Here is a 15,214-nt window from a genome sequence, read left to right on the forward strand (position 1 = left end):
CTACCCAACATGACCGAAATAATAGTTATCGGAAAGGGTACAGAGGAAAATACAGGGAATGGAGGGAGGAAAATGAAAGTAAAGGAACCCACAAACAGCCCAACAATCCCCAAACTAACAATACCCACTACACACTCCCAAAAGTACAAAGACAAAATTAGACACCAAATATGACAAAAACACACTTACTCTGAACAACTGAGACAATTACTAAAACAACAGATGACAAATAGGATGGCACACAGGAGACAAAAGCACAATTTGGACAGACAAAACTCTCAGCACAGCCACACAGTCTAGAAAAATGGCAGACTGCAAAGTGAAAGTGAAAGTACACCCACTGTACCATTTCTGTAAACGGGATATCCTATTACATCACTTCCTATCTTAAATGCAGTGCATTTTTATTATGAATCATGAAAATTTTATGACGCTTACGGGCTTTGCGTCAAAAGTTTTTGACGCAAATGCTTAAAAATCCCCCCCATTCATAGTTCCATATATTTTTCATTGGTAACCAATTTCATGGGGTACAGTGTAGGAATTACATCTCAGCCCCAATGAATGTATAATGGCTGTGAGCATCATTTTTCAATGCATATGCAGCAAATTTTGACGTATATGTGTCTTGTGTGAAAATATCTGTCTTTAACTGTGTTTGTGTCATTTCTCTCATTTTTAACGTACATGAAAGCTGTAACTCTACAGAGGTAGGCTGTCTGCGCCTGCATTGTGTGTTCCAGAGTTTGGGCACATGTGACAAACCACACTACTGCGGACCATAATACTCATGTTGTTGTACCGGATGAGCACTCTTAACTGAAGCAACAGCTACCCAAACATTTTGAATAAAAATTGGTATTACCTAGTTTGAGCAGGTGGTGCGTCAATAGAGGATAGCAAGACTACGCAACTTAATACATTCGCTCATGGCCTGTGTGTTTATGTCTGTGAATTGGCTATTTCAATTGTTGTTGTGCCTCTGTGTGGACATCACAAGACGTGCTTTCATTAATGTGCTTGCATGCATGTGTTGTAAAGGGGGATAACCATCAGATGCTATTCAGTGTAGAAATAAGTCAGGATATGTGTTTGTCATACACGTACCATCTAATGCTGTGTGAACTTCCTCGACTTTTGGGACAGAATATCTCCCATGACAAACCATGCACAGGATAGATGGAGGACGGTTGATAATGGCCATGTTACAAGAGTAAGCCATCACATATACTGGAATGTTGGATACCACTTCCTGGTCACTTGTTTGTATACTACCCATGAGTCAAGCATTTGAAAATGCTATGTAGGTACAGTGTGTGTGACACAGAGTCCCAAAACGAATCCAAAAAGGTAATGTCACTCCACATTTTGAGTCATTTAAATGACCTATGTTTCTCTTGTGACAGTGAAGAACCAGCAGACCAAGCTGCACGTGTTCACATATTTGCAGTGGTTAATTGCACAAAGGTATCCAGTTTAAGTGTGTGGCCATGTGTACCCTGTGTCATTTTTGGCCTCCATGTTGTCACAGTTACGTGCAGGTCTAGTCATGAGTCTGTGGAGCCATTCTCTGCATTAACAAAGTATCCTTCAAAGCAGAATTGACTGAAAGCCAAAGAGGAATTGACAACACACATGGGGATAGTCCAGCTATGACACTGCAGAAGTCTTATGAGCCTGACAACAGGGCAACCTTGGTGTGCTGACAAAGTTAATGGATCAGTAAATGGAAACCAGCAGGTTTCATCACAACATTTGTACACAGGGTGACCTCTAAAATTCCTACTGCAACAGGGAACATCAGTGCCTCTGTGCTGATTAATCTCACTGCTAGTCACCACGCAAGCACCATCACTAGGTTGCGGCCAATGTGAATCTGTGTGTGGACCGTCATGTCACATACATGTTTTGTCCTTTCATGCTCATTAGCAAACGTTGTTTGTTGTGCTGGAGATACCATACCCAATCCATGCATACAGCCATAGTACACTGTCACTGTTTGTCACTCATGCATACATGAAACCCAGACAAGGGATAGGGCTTCGGATTAGGCTATTTGAATATACGTCCCAGACCATGATACGATAAGTAAACTGATTACACTATACAATCTATTTGAGGATTCATCGTAGACCTACCAGACACAATACCCCAGGGGGAAAGTGAGGGAATGAAAATCAACTATGTTACAAATGTAGCCACAGGAAACGTCTATGGTAACACAAAGACAGGAACCAATCAGGCTAACAGGATGCAGGCTCTGTCAGGAACTAACATGAACAAGGCAAATGCACAGTGAGCAGACTCTGACTGGGAAAAGCTGGAACAACACTGTGGAAAATAAAAACTGTATTTGTGCTGTGGGCTGCAATGTTACACAGTAACCTAAGGCCTGTGTTAAACAAGTGATTTATACGGCAATGCACAATAAGGATATACATAAGATGGCAGCTTTTAAGCCGTTCCAGGCAGCAGCAATGGCAGTGCAGGTTCAAATGGCTGGTCTGCATGGAAGTGCTCACAGGTGTGAGCAGCTTCAGTCTCTCACAAGTCCCGTAGGTGAGAATCAAGTTCAAAGGGCCAGCAGTCCCTTTCACATGGGAAGCAATGGACAGGTGATTACAGGTCCTACAGACTACCAGGCAGTGCATTATCGGACATGAAGTCCATGCAGACGGATGAACTAGGACTATGGCCTCCATACTAAAGAGGGAAGCACACTGGAGTCAGAATTTGAGTCTGGGTGTATGTAGATGAAGGATTATCAGGGTACAAATAGTCCAGTTACAGGGCCCCCTAGAGAAGAGTGGGGAGAAAATGAAAACATGCCTGTGGCAGGACTTATAACCTGGGACGGCATGCGCAGGGCATGTCTTGTGAGCAATGCTTGTCATACTTGGGGCACTCATGCTATCCATTTGCAGCTTACATGGACTTCTTGTCACACATGCTCCTTGCAGAGATAGCTGATGTCACACTTACTTCTGTCAAGGGTCTGGTCATACATTCCTGTTACCAATGCAATAGCACATCCACTGCCTCATGTATGAAGCAGTTTTTTAACTTATGATTGATGGTGTCTTAGTTGTGTGCCATATGCAGCAATGAACCATGTTGCCAACATGGATGTGTGCCATAGCTGTGCTACTCTGATATTGCCATTCATACCCATCAAATGTGATGTGGCTTTTTCAGTATCCTAATCTGTATATCTGCAATGATCCATGAGGCTAAACTCTGATAATGATCCTAGGGATCATGTGATGCATACATAATTACCCAGACCATGATTTAGTGATGAATTGAGGTGTTTAATGACATATGGTAAGACAGTGGTGATGGTGACTATAGTTAAAATAAGTTTTGTACAATGTGTTGTTTCCGACGCAATCCTGCTGCAGTGTTTGGGTGGTCCCCCTCGTGTTGATGGAGAGCATCCTCCTCTTCCTCCTTTTCAGGCATTTGTGGGTCTGGTTCATAGAGGGGAATGTTCCTCCTTACACATATGTTGTGCAGGATGGCACAGGTCAAAATGATCTTGCAGACCATTTCAGGTGAATATAGGAGGCTGCCTCTGGTGATGTCGAGGCACCTGAATCGTGACTTCAGGATGCCAAAAGTCCTCTCTACTATGGTGCATGTCCTCCGATGTGCCTCATTTTTGGCACGCTCTGATGCTGTGCTTGGGTTGGCAAATGGGGTCATCATCCATGGCTGGGTCCCATACCCCTGATCATCTGAAAGAGAAAAATAGTGAATTTTTTTTGATGTAGCTTGCACCATGATTATCACTTTGCATGGCAGTTATTATCTTGTGTTGTCTGTGACTCATCTGTGTTTGTGTTATTGTGTGGAATCCTGGGCTTCTAGGATGTACCATCAGCATTGGATTATTTAATTATCTAAGCTGGTGTTTGGCTGATGGACCAGATATCAGCGGTATTTTTGTACACTTGCAGTACATTGTGTCTTCACTGGGGCGACATGATACTTCCACTCACAGAATCGATTCCACAGTGGTGGTAACACGGTTGCACTATGTGGCCTGAAGATCCCATCCAATTCAACATATGTAATAGCATGTGAAAAACAACTGAGGACCTTTGATTTGGCTAGGAGACTATGTACAACACATCTCCATAAGTTGGCAGTACTGAAGTGTTGACAATTGACAATGCAAAAATAATCAATTTCTAATCAAACTTATGTTTGTGCCCTCACTGAGTTTGCTCATGTGCAAACGTGTACCTACACTTTTGAACCTGCTCCAAGTAAGCTGGCTAACTTGGTTGTGGTGGTGAAGGTTTAATTGTCAGAAGGTCCATATGCCTCTACATCTGTTGTGAATATGTTTAATTGTCTCAATCCGTATGTGTAGGAATGTGCACTTTGCAATAATGCCACAGCAATATGTGTTCTTAGCACAGTCCACTTGCTTATTAGTAGCGCAGCAATGTCACCCCAGGAGTGATGTGAGATTTTGGTACTGCCTCAATGATTCCATGTCACCTTCATTAGAGTCATCATCATCATGCTATGTGTCTCATGGTGTTTGACCTGCAGCGAAACACATTACACACCACTTACACAGTATGTATTGCTTGGAAGGGTGTGTGATTGAGTGTTATTGATGTGATATTGAAAGATTCATCTTCCAAGTTGTACTGGCAGTTAAGGCCATGTCATTGTCACTGTGTGGTTTTAAATTGGTCCCTTGTGGCTCTGGAGTGGCATCTATTGTTATTTGCATCTTTCATTTGTCCATAGGTGTGTATCCCATTGGGTCAGGATATCAAACATGACTAGCAGTGTCACAACCTCAGTGTCTTCCTGGCCACGTGTCAATGTAGTGATATATGTGTTTTGTGTCTTATAGGGTTGCTGTGCAGTGTGTATATAACTGGGTTTTTGTACTTACCAACAAGTAGGCCATTTCATATCGTCTCTTCTGGAAGTGTTGATTGATGGTGCAGTGGCGGAAGATGAATGAATCATGTACACTCCCAGGATACTTTGCCACGATGTTGGTGATCAATCGGCAGTGATCCACAATGGCCTGCACATTGATGGTGTTTGCGTGCTTCCTGTTGCGGTATAGATGCTCGGTTGCAGCAGGTGGCACTATCCGTACATGTGTGCAGTCAATGGCACCAAGCATGTGTGGGAAGCCGTTGATTTGGTAGAAGCCCTGTTTGGTCTCATGCTGCTTCAGCTGTGTGTTGGGAAAGCTGATGTGGCGGGGTGTGAGGGAGATGATGGCATCCAGTACCTTGGATAGGAAGGCAGAGAATGAGGGCTGTGAGATGCTGGCAACCAGGGCACCAGTTATTTGAAAAGAGCCACTTGCCAACATGTGGAGGACAGCTAGCAGCTTTGTCTCTGGTGGAATGGTGTGGGGTGTCTGCAAGCTGGGTGCCAACTGTGGCTCAACGTTGCGCAGCAGCTGCTGTATGGCTTGCCAGTTTAGTCTGTATCTCTGGATGATGTCATATTCCCTGAGGCCCAGAAGAGTTGTCCTGGTGTGGAATATCCTCTCCTGCCTTCTGCGTTGCCTTTGGGGTCCCTGTTGGTGTGGCAGAAGCTGCCGCTGTTGGTCCTGTGCTCTTGGTCTTCGTGCATGCTGGATGAATAGCACGCCCAAGTCTTCCTTTTGGAGCTCTCATGTCGCTTCTGTGTGTTTTCCTTACGTATTGCTGTGTTTGCCCCATATTAACGCCTTCCCTGACCCAGGCGTAAAATTTTGATGCAAATCGGGCTGTGCGTCATTTTTGGACTTTGCATCCCAGCCGTGCGGGATTTTTGTGGGGTTGGATAAAGATGGCGTACGGGTGTTTAAGTCCTTTTTGGACGGGAATGCCTACCTTGCATGTCATTAACGCAAGGCGGTTTCACACACCCCAAAAATGACTCACACGTCGGAATTTTGACGTTCGCAGGGTCGGGCTTCAAAGTATAAATATGGTGTTAGGTTTGCGCCGAATTTGCGGAAAAAAAAATTACGCAAATCCTGCGCAAGCAGAGTATAAATATGCCCCTCAGTGCCTTACTTAAAAAATTAATGAAGTCTACCCAGGACTAGTTGGGTAGCTTGTTATTGTCTCTGAATCTTTGGCAATATTTTTCAGGGGTCAGTCCAAATTTGGCAATTAAAATGGTTTTCATGGGAGCATACTTGCTCTGGTTTCCAAACTGTGATGTCAGAAGTATGTCCCTCCAAGTGTAGGCATGGGTTTCCACAGACCAGCCCCCCAGTGCTCTTCAGGAACCCCATTTTCCCTCAGTGCAACTTCATAAGCGGAAACCTACTTGGCAATGTCATCTCCCACCACATAACTGGGCACCAAATCTTTGGGTAAATGTACCTTCTTGTCTCCAGCTGGTCCTGAATGTATGCTGCCACCATCACTGTTCGACTCAAACTGCCTAGCCTTGAGGTCCATCTCTTTCAGACTCAGTTCATGAGCCAGAAGTAATTTATTTTCTGCCAAAGCTCTCTCTGCCTCTTTCTCCACCCTCCTCTCTTCTGCCTCCATTTTTAACCCAGCCAACTGCAGCCCAAATTCTCTCGCCTCTCTCCCTTCCTCAGTGGTCGGGCCATGACACGAGACACTGCTCCCTGGTCTCGGAGGAGGCATAAATCCAGGGGTGTTATCCCCCACTGCTGTTGACAGCTTTTCGGGAGAGCCATTCTCATGCTCCCCACACTCATCATTCTCTTGTGTGAGGAACCCTGCCCAGGCCCCCAGTGCCTCTAGAAATTATCCCTTTTTGGAAGCTCCATGGGCAGGAACCCCATAGCTTTGTAAAAGCCCTTGAGCTGGGGACCATGTAATCCTCCAGCTTAGCCAGGTCAAACTCTCCAGCTTCACTTGTGAAACCAGACAGAGACATGATTATAGGATTGATTAAAAAATGTTGAGAAGGGAAAGTTGCCCAAAAAAGAAAACAAATCACATTGACCTTTAACTGTGTGTAGGTAGTGTACACTAAGCTATTGTATGACACTACACAAACACAAGACCGATCCTCACAGCTGATCACCAATGTTAGAAATTGGGGTCTGCAGTTTGCAGAGGTATACAGCCTTGTCCGAGTAGGGACTACAATCCTAGTCAGGGTAAGTTACAACACAATCCAACTTATTCTGTGCCCACACTCTGGCAGCTTGGCACTGAGCAGTCAAGCTTAACTTATAAGGCAATGTGTAAAGTATTTGTGCAACAAATCATACACTAACTCAGTGAAAATACCACAAAAATACCTCACACAAGTTTAGAAAAATAGATAATACTTATCTGAGTAATATAAGGTAAAAACAATGAAAACCCAATGTACACAAGCAAAGTTATGATTTTTTAAAGATTAAGGGCCAGATGTAGCAAAGTTTTGCGAGTCTCAAATGGCCCGATTCGCAATTTGCGACCTTGCCAAATCTGAAATGGGATGCACCAATCCCATTTCCAAAGTGCAAATAGAGATGCGAGCCAATACCGACTCGCAAAAATAGCGACCTGATTTTGCGACCCGCAAGGAGGAAGTTGCAATTTGTGAGTCGCAAATCATATGAAAAAGCCAGTCGCAAATTGTGACTAATCGCAAAAAGCCCATTTTGCACACCCAGATTACCACTGATTCAGAGCAGGTGGTAACCAGAACCAAAGTATAAAAGGAGACCCAGAAGGCATCTGGGTTACTCAAAATGGCTGAACTGTATGTGATAGCATGGAGGAGGAGAGTCCACGCCACCCAGCAGAGGAGGAGGAGGAGCCAGAGACAGGAGAGGATATACCGAACCAGGCAGACAGTTTTCCAACAAACTGAGGAGGAGATTTATGACAAATATAGACTGAGCAGTGCAGCAATGTTAGAATTAATTGAACTACTCAATCTGCAGCCTCAACGACAGACAATGCGCGGCAGCGCCATCCCTACACATGTGCAAGTGCTATGCTCACTGCACCTCTTGGCCTCGGGTAGCTATCAGGGGGTGATTGCTGTGGCAGGTGGGGTATCCCAAAGTGCACTCTCCGTATTCTTCAGATGTTTCCAGGATGCCATACTCACACACATGTCCAGATACATATACCTACCAGGAATGAGGCAGAAATTAACAGCACCAAATTGGACTTCTACAGAATTGCCAGCTTCCCCCATGTAATAGGGTGTTTGGACAGGACACATATACAAATCTGCCCTCCTGCAAATTTGGAATGTGTGTTCCGCAATAGGAAATGTACCCACTCACTAAACATCCAGGTGGTATGCGACGCCCATAATGTCATTACTGACATTGTAGCCAAATTTCCAGGGAGTACACATGACTCATACATATTCAGGCACAGTGGGATACACCAACGCCTAGAACGTGGGGAGTTTGGAGACGGATATCTCTTAGGTATTGCTGAATACACCCTGAAGCCATACATACAGGTCACTGTAGAAACCATCCATACCCTGCTAACATTGCTTATTTTTGCCAAACAGGTGTTAGTGCATATGCTCTAAGACCATGGATACTTACCCCGTACCTGGGAATGAGAACGAGAGGCGATATAACAGTGCCCATCGGTGGACCAGAACTGTCATCGAGAGGACCTTTGGATTGTTAAAGGCAAGATTCAGATGCCTCCACAAAAGTGGAGGTGCGCTCCAGTATGCCCCAGAAACAGCATTCAAGATCGTTGCCGCATGTGCAATCCTACACAACATTGCCACCAGACGTGGGCTACATCTCACCCCTGAAGACACAGATTCGGAGGATGAGGAGCAAGAGCTACCACACCGACAGCCTGGGGATAGAAGCATTGCAAATAAAGGCAGACAGAGACGGAACCACATTGCAACCCAATACTTTGGCAGGTACGTGGCACACTCACTGATGTCAGACAAACAGAGCCCAGTTGTGTAGTGGAACAAACAAAACCTTTTTATTTGTAAACTAAATGATGAAAGAAAAGTGCTGTCCATTAAAGACTGTACATGTCCTAATGTAATGAGGACACATTAACATCATGTGCCTCATGACTCATGCTGTCTGATGGCTCACACCCTCCTCTTTGTGCGCCCAGCATGGCTCATCCCAGGTGGGTCAGCTGACCCCTGCCGTACACTTGCACTCCTTAGCACACGGGAGTCACTGGCAGACACACTACTTATTGTGGACCCCTCCTCACTGTCCTGAGGGGTCTCACCTGTGCCCCTTGCCCCCTGCCTAGCTTCCATCAAGTCCACTGCATGGCTGATGCGGCCAAGTCCACGTGCCATATCCCCCGCAAAGTTTCCAAGTTCCACCTGTAAACTCACTGTCCGTCTAGACAGGCCAGTTGTGTTTGTTGCAAGATGCCCAATTGAAGCTGCCATGGGGTCGAAGGATGCCACTGTGTGGCGCTCCCTGCGCCTTGCGCTCTGTCTCTCTGCCACCAGTTCCGTCACAAGTTGGCGGATGGCCTGGGTGAGATCCCCACATTTTCATTCAGTCTAGTGAACTGCGTGTTCACTTCAGCTAGGCCAGTGATCATGTTGCTCTCCATCCTGTGCAATGTACTTGAGATTGACCTCAATTGTCTGTTTTGCAGGTGCTGACCGTTAAGGAGGGATGCCTCTATTCCTGCAAATCCTGCCTCCCCATCTCCTCCTGGGGCACCGCCAGAACTCTGCGTCTGTATCTGCGCCTTTGTCCTGCTGCTGGCTCAGAACGACTTGCTGTGGGGCTGGGGCCAGGTGTCGTATCAACTTCCCCCATTTCCTGCTCTTGTTCCTGATAGGACTCTGGTGGTGTCCTGCTGGGCCCAGGAATTTCTGCAGCAGCCTCCTGCACTGTCTCTGGCCCGTGGTCTCCTCCCTGCCTGTTGTCGCTGCTGGGGGTGTCTTTTGGGAGACCTGTGGGACATAGGGAATACACTGTCAGTCTCTCACATCTGTTTTACGCCTCATAATAAACATTTGCCTATATGCTGACTACTGTACTACATTGCCCATAATGCACTATTCTAGTGGTTGCTAGACTGGAATGGAGCTAGTCTGGTGGTGCCTCCTGCTGTGTACTGGGAGAGTGTGGATACTGCATTTGTAGGTGTGAATGCATATCTCATGGTACTCACTTTTGGATGTCCTTGCGCAGAACTGTCCACTTCTCCCATTCCGAGTACAGCCTCAGTCTCCAGGGTCTGCTCCACCATTGCTTCCATGGTTGTGGGTGTTGGGACGGTGGATGGGCCTCTTCTGGTGCCCCTCAGTTCTCTCAGCCGCTCTCCTTTGTCCTGGAGTGCAGGTCAAACCACCTTTTCTTGATTTCCTCCAGGGTGTGGTGGCTCACCGCTATGGCATTAATCCAGTCCTGGATTTGCTGGCAAATCTTCTTTTTTTCTGTGCCTGGGACACTCAGGGCTGCCTTCCCAAACAGTTTGTCGTGGTGCTGGCAGCATTCCTCTGTGAGCACCTCCAGTTCTTTGTCAGAAAACTTCAGTTTTCTTCTTCTCCAGCACTGCCTGTTTCCTCCATTGTACCAGCAGGTCCTCTCTCCTGGGTGTTGCACAGCTGTTTGGAAAGGGTGTGGTCCTCCCTCCTCCCAGGTGTATTTGATGACTTCATGTCATCACCAAGAGCCAGGAAGTGAATTTCCAAACTGTTGTGCTGCACCTGCAGGCAATTTGCGGGCCAGTCGCAATTTGCAACACCCTACTCGCAAATTGCGACCTCGCTTTTAGCGAGGTCAGAAAAAGCGACCTCGCTAGAAGCGAACTCACAAAATGCAGTGCGACATCATTTGCGAGTTGTAAATTGGTGTCGCACTTTTTTCTTGGATTCCATTTTGCAAGTCCGAAATCGCGAATCGCAATTTCCGACTCGCTATTTTTTTGCTACCTACATCTGGCCCTAAATCTCACTAAAAGCACTTACAAACTCAATAGCTCCAAATGGGGCTAACACAGCATTTTTGATCGAGTCTTCCCAATAACCTGACGTTACAGGTACTGACCATGGAATTGCATGGACCCTCAGGCACAGTACCTTTTGGAAATGAAGAAACAAAGACGTTGCCCAAAAATGTGCAGATGAAGCGTCGCTGGAGCTGGTGCAGCGTCAGTCCCTTACGGTGTCTGGGGAGGTGAGGCATTGGTTCCATACTGGGAGTCAGGGGAGGTGAGGCGTCGGTTCTGTCCATTTGTAGTGGGAGCGGGTGCAGCGTTGGTGCAAGGCCTCAGTTCCTTGTGACCCAGGGGGGTCGATGGATCCAGTCAGTCAAGATGTGATGATTCGACATTGCGTTGTCGTGATCACCCTGCATGACATCAGAGGCTTTGTGGCAACATCAGACTTGCGCTGCAGGCTGTGGTTGTTGCGAGCAGTGAGGTCCACGGGGCGGGAGCAGCTGTGGCAGCGGTGCTGACATCGCTGAAGTCGTTCTTGGCATCACTGAAGTTGGAAAACTAGTTAAAAGATAGCTGGTGAAGTCTTTGTTGGCCTTAAGACTTTGGAACAGGAGGCAATCTCAATCCAAGCCCTCAGAGAGCACTTTTGTGGAGGCAGAGACCTTCCAGCAAAGTCAGAGGCCAGCAGGCAGAAGGGCAACAGAAGGGCAGCAGTCCTTCTCAGCAAAGCAGTCCAGATGAGTCCTTTGGGCAGCCAGGCAGTTCCTCTGACAGCATTCAGGTGTAGATCTAGAAGTGTCTGATTTGGTGGGGTTTATATACCCAAAAATGCCTTTGAAGTGGAAGAAACGTCAAAGAGCGGTTTTGAAGTGCAAATGTTCCCATTTCAACCCAGTCCTGTCTTTCAGGATCCCTGTGTGGGGTTATCAGTCCTTTATGTGAAGGCAGGTCACTGGCATTTGGAATGTAAAAGAGAGCCCCTCCAACTTTCCTGCCGAGGGAGACCCATTCAGTATGCAGATGAATGCAGATGTGACTGAGTGTCCTGCGTTTATGCCTCTTTGAGTGGAATGCAGGAGGGGAGCTTTCAACCAGCACAGACCAGACATGGATTGGAGAGAGGGTCGTAAGGCACAGATTGCAGTAAGTGCAGAGAAATGCCCACTTTGTAAAAATGGCATTTTTAAAATAGTTATATTAAATCCAAATTCACCATGAAGCAGGATTTTCTATTGCCATTCTGGCAAAACTAAACATGACAGGGCTACACCTTCCAGATCAAAATCTACCACCAAAATGTATTTGAGGGTGATTCTAATGCTAGTCTATGAGAGGAGCAGGCTTCACAGTAGTGGAAAACAAATGTATGAGTTTTTCACTACCAGGACATGTAAACACAAAACTACATGTTCTGCCTTTTACATACATAGCACCCTGCCCTGTGGGTTACCTAGGGCCTACCTTAGGGCTGACTTACATGGAGAGAAATGGGAGTTTAAGGCTTGGCAAGTAGTTTTAAATGTCAAGTGGAGGTTGCAGTGAAATTGTACACACAGATCTTGCAATGGAAGGCCTGAGACCTGGTTAAGGGGCTACTTATGTGGGTGGCACAATCAGTGCTGCAGGCCTACTACTAACATTTAATTTACAGGCCCTGGGCACATGTAGTGCACTTTACTAGGGACTTACAGCTAAATTAAGTATGCCAATTGAGTAGGAACCAATGTTACCATGTATAAGTGAGAGGGAATGTGCACTTTAGCACTGGACAGCAGTGGCAAAGTGCAAAGAGTCCTAAAACCAGCAAAAACAGGGTCAGAAAAATGGGGGAGGCAGACAAAAAGTTGCTAGATGACCACCCTAAGGCTGGCAGGTCTAACAGTTATGTTTTTTTTTAAATGGTAAGATATTTTTTTTCACAATGTGGATACTCACGAATCTGCCACGACACCCAGCATGGGCCCAATGTTTAACCCTTGCGGAGAATTTGCGAATGTTGAAAAAACACAAAAAAAACAAATTGCCATCCTCATACATCCACACACTCTCTCACAGAGCTACTCACAGACCCACTCAGACACTCATGTACCCACTCACACACTCACTCAGGCACTCACACACCCACTCATAGACCCACTCATACACTGACACACCCACTGACTGACCTACACAGACACTGACTCACCATTAACAGATTCAATCAGACACCCACTCACAGACTCACTCAGATAGTTATGCACCCACTCACAAACCCATTCACACACTCACCGACCCACTCACAGGTCCACTCTGACACTCACACACACACTCACATACCCACTAAGTCACTCACAGACCCCGACAAACACCCACACAGCCACTCAGAGACCCACACAAGCACTCACACACCCACTCACAGACCAACCTAGACACCCACACACTTCATTCACCCACTCAGAGAGTCACTGACAGAGGCATCTAGATATCAATTATCTCATTGTGGTGTACTGTGAAGTGTGCAATGAATGTGTGCTTTTATTTTAAGTATTCACGAAGGATTCACTGATTTTGAAATGGTGGGAAAAAATGTTAAAATAAAATGACTTAATGTTTGAGAAATAAAGTGTCTCTATGAAGACCCTTTGTGCTCATTGTGTAGAGGATGATAACTACATATCATATAGGATGCAGTGTTACAAGTTGGTGGGAAACACCCTTTGTCTGTGAAGTGAACACCATTACTGCTATGAATTCCATTCTTGCCAAAGTAGAGGATGTTATTGTAGATAGAGCCCATGGTATGTTTCTCACGAATGCTGAAACAGTTTTATTAAAATGTTTCCTGGCTTTGTCTATCTTTGGACAGAATTCAGTAGACCATTTCTAATTCTGCCTTTGTCATATATTGGAAAATACCAAGGTAGTGTGAGGAAAACGCTCCAATAATTTGGCACAAGTATCTTTCATTCGGATTCCCAGGCACAGTAAGTGTGTCCAGGTCTTTACCACCACAATGCACAATCATAAGGGGAGGAGGTTGGGAATAGCTAATGCTTTTTACCAAAGGAAGCAACTGATGGCACTTTAAACTTCTCTGGCCAAACCATTGTATCTCCACATTTGAAAATTCCCTGCCAATGCCACTCTAATTAGCAAACTCACTTGCCCAAAACACAAAGTTGTGCCCTACAATCCACACTCTGACCATTGTGAAGAGAAGGATAAATACTGAGGAAAACAAAGGTTGCAGGGAAGTTATAGTTAGGAAATAGATTGAAAAGAAATCTTGAAAATTTACTGAAAACACCAAAGGCTACACTGACGTTATAGTTAGGAAATACAATTAAAAAAAAACCTTAGAAATTCACTCAAAAAAAGCAGAGGTTACAGGGACGTTACCTGAGCTAACTATACCTTATGCTACTTCAATGCATTGCTCATGACCTCACATATTACATCACTCATGACATGGTCAGTGGCATCACTCATGACGTTATCCACCAGGGCACTCACACACCCACTCACATTCCTATACAACCTCTCATACACCCACTCACACACCCAAACAACCACTCACATGTCCATTCACAGACTTGTACAAGTACTCACACAGTCACTCACGTAGAGTCACTTACTCACCCACCCATACAGGAACTCACACAACCACTCACTCACCCATACAGCTACTCAGGCAACCCCTCATTCACCCATACAGCCCCTCACAAAGCCAACACTCACACACACAGTTACTTACACAACCACTAATGCACCTATACAGCCACTCGCACACCCTCTCACTCACCCATGCAGCCTCTCAACACAGCTATTCACTCGCCTATACAAGCACTCACACACTAACTCACACACCCACACAACCTTTAGATACCCATTCCAACATCCATACAAGAACTCACACATCTGCTCAGTCACCCATACATCGATTCACACAGACTCTTAATCTATAATATAGTCACTCAAAACCAACTCACTTAACCAAATAGCCACTCAGACAGCCACTCTCTCACCCATACAACCACTTACACAGCCAGTCATTCACTCATACAGACAGACACCCACTCATTCACCCATACAGTCACTAACACTGTCACCCACCCACCCATACAGCCACTCACTCCCCAATACAGCCACTGAAACACCCATTCACTCACCAATATAGTCACTCACACAGCCACTCACTCACCCACACAGCTACCCACATACCTACTTATATACCCATACAGGCAGTCACACAACCACTCACACACAGATACACACATTCACACAGTCACTTGCATAATATATGCTAGAAATAGTTCTACTCATCAGTTGTACAGAAAGCATATTATTTTAACTTTTGAAGTACC

Source organism: Pleurodeles waltl, chromosome 6 (assembly GCF_031143425.1).
Source record: "Pleurodeles waltl isolate 20211129_DDA chromosome 6, aPleWal1.hap1.20221129, whole genome shotgun sequence".
In the NCBI taxonomy this organism is placed as follows: Eukaryota; Metazoa; Chordata; class Amphibia; order Caudata; family Salamandridae; genus Pleurodeles; species Pleurodeles waltl.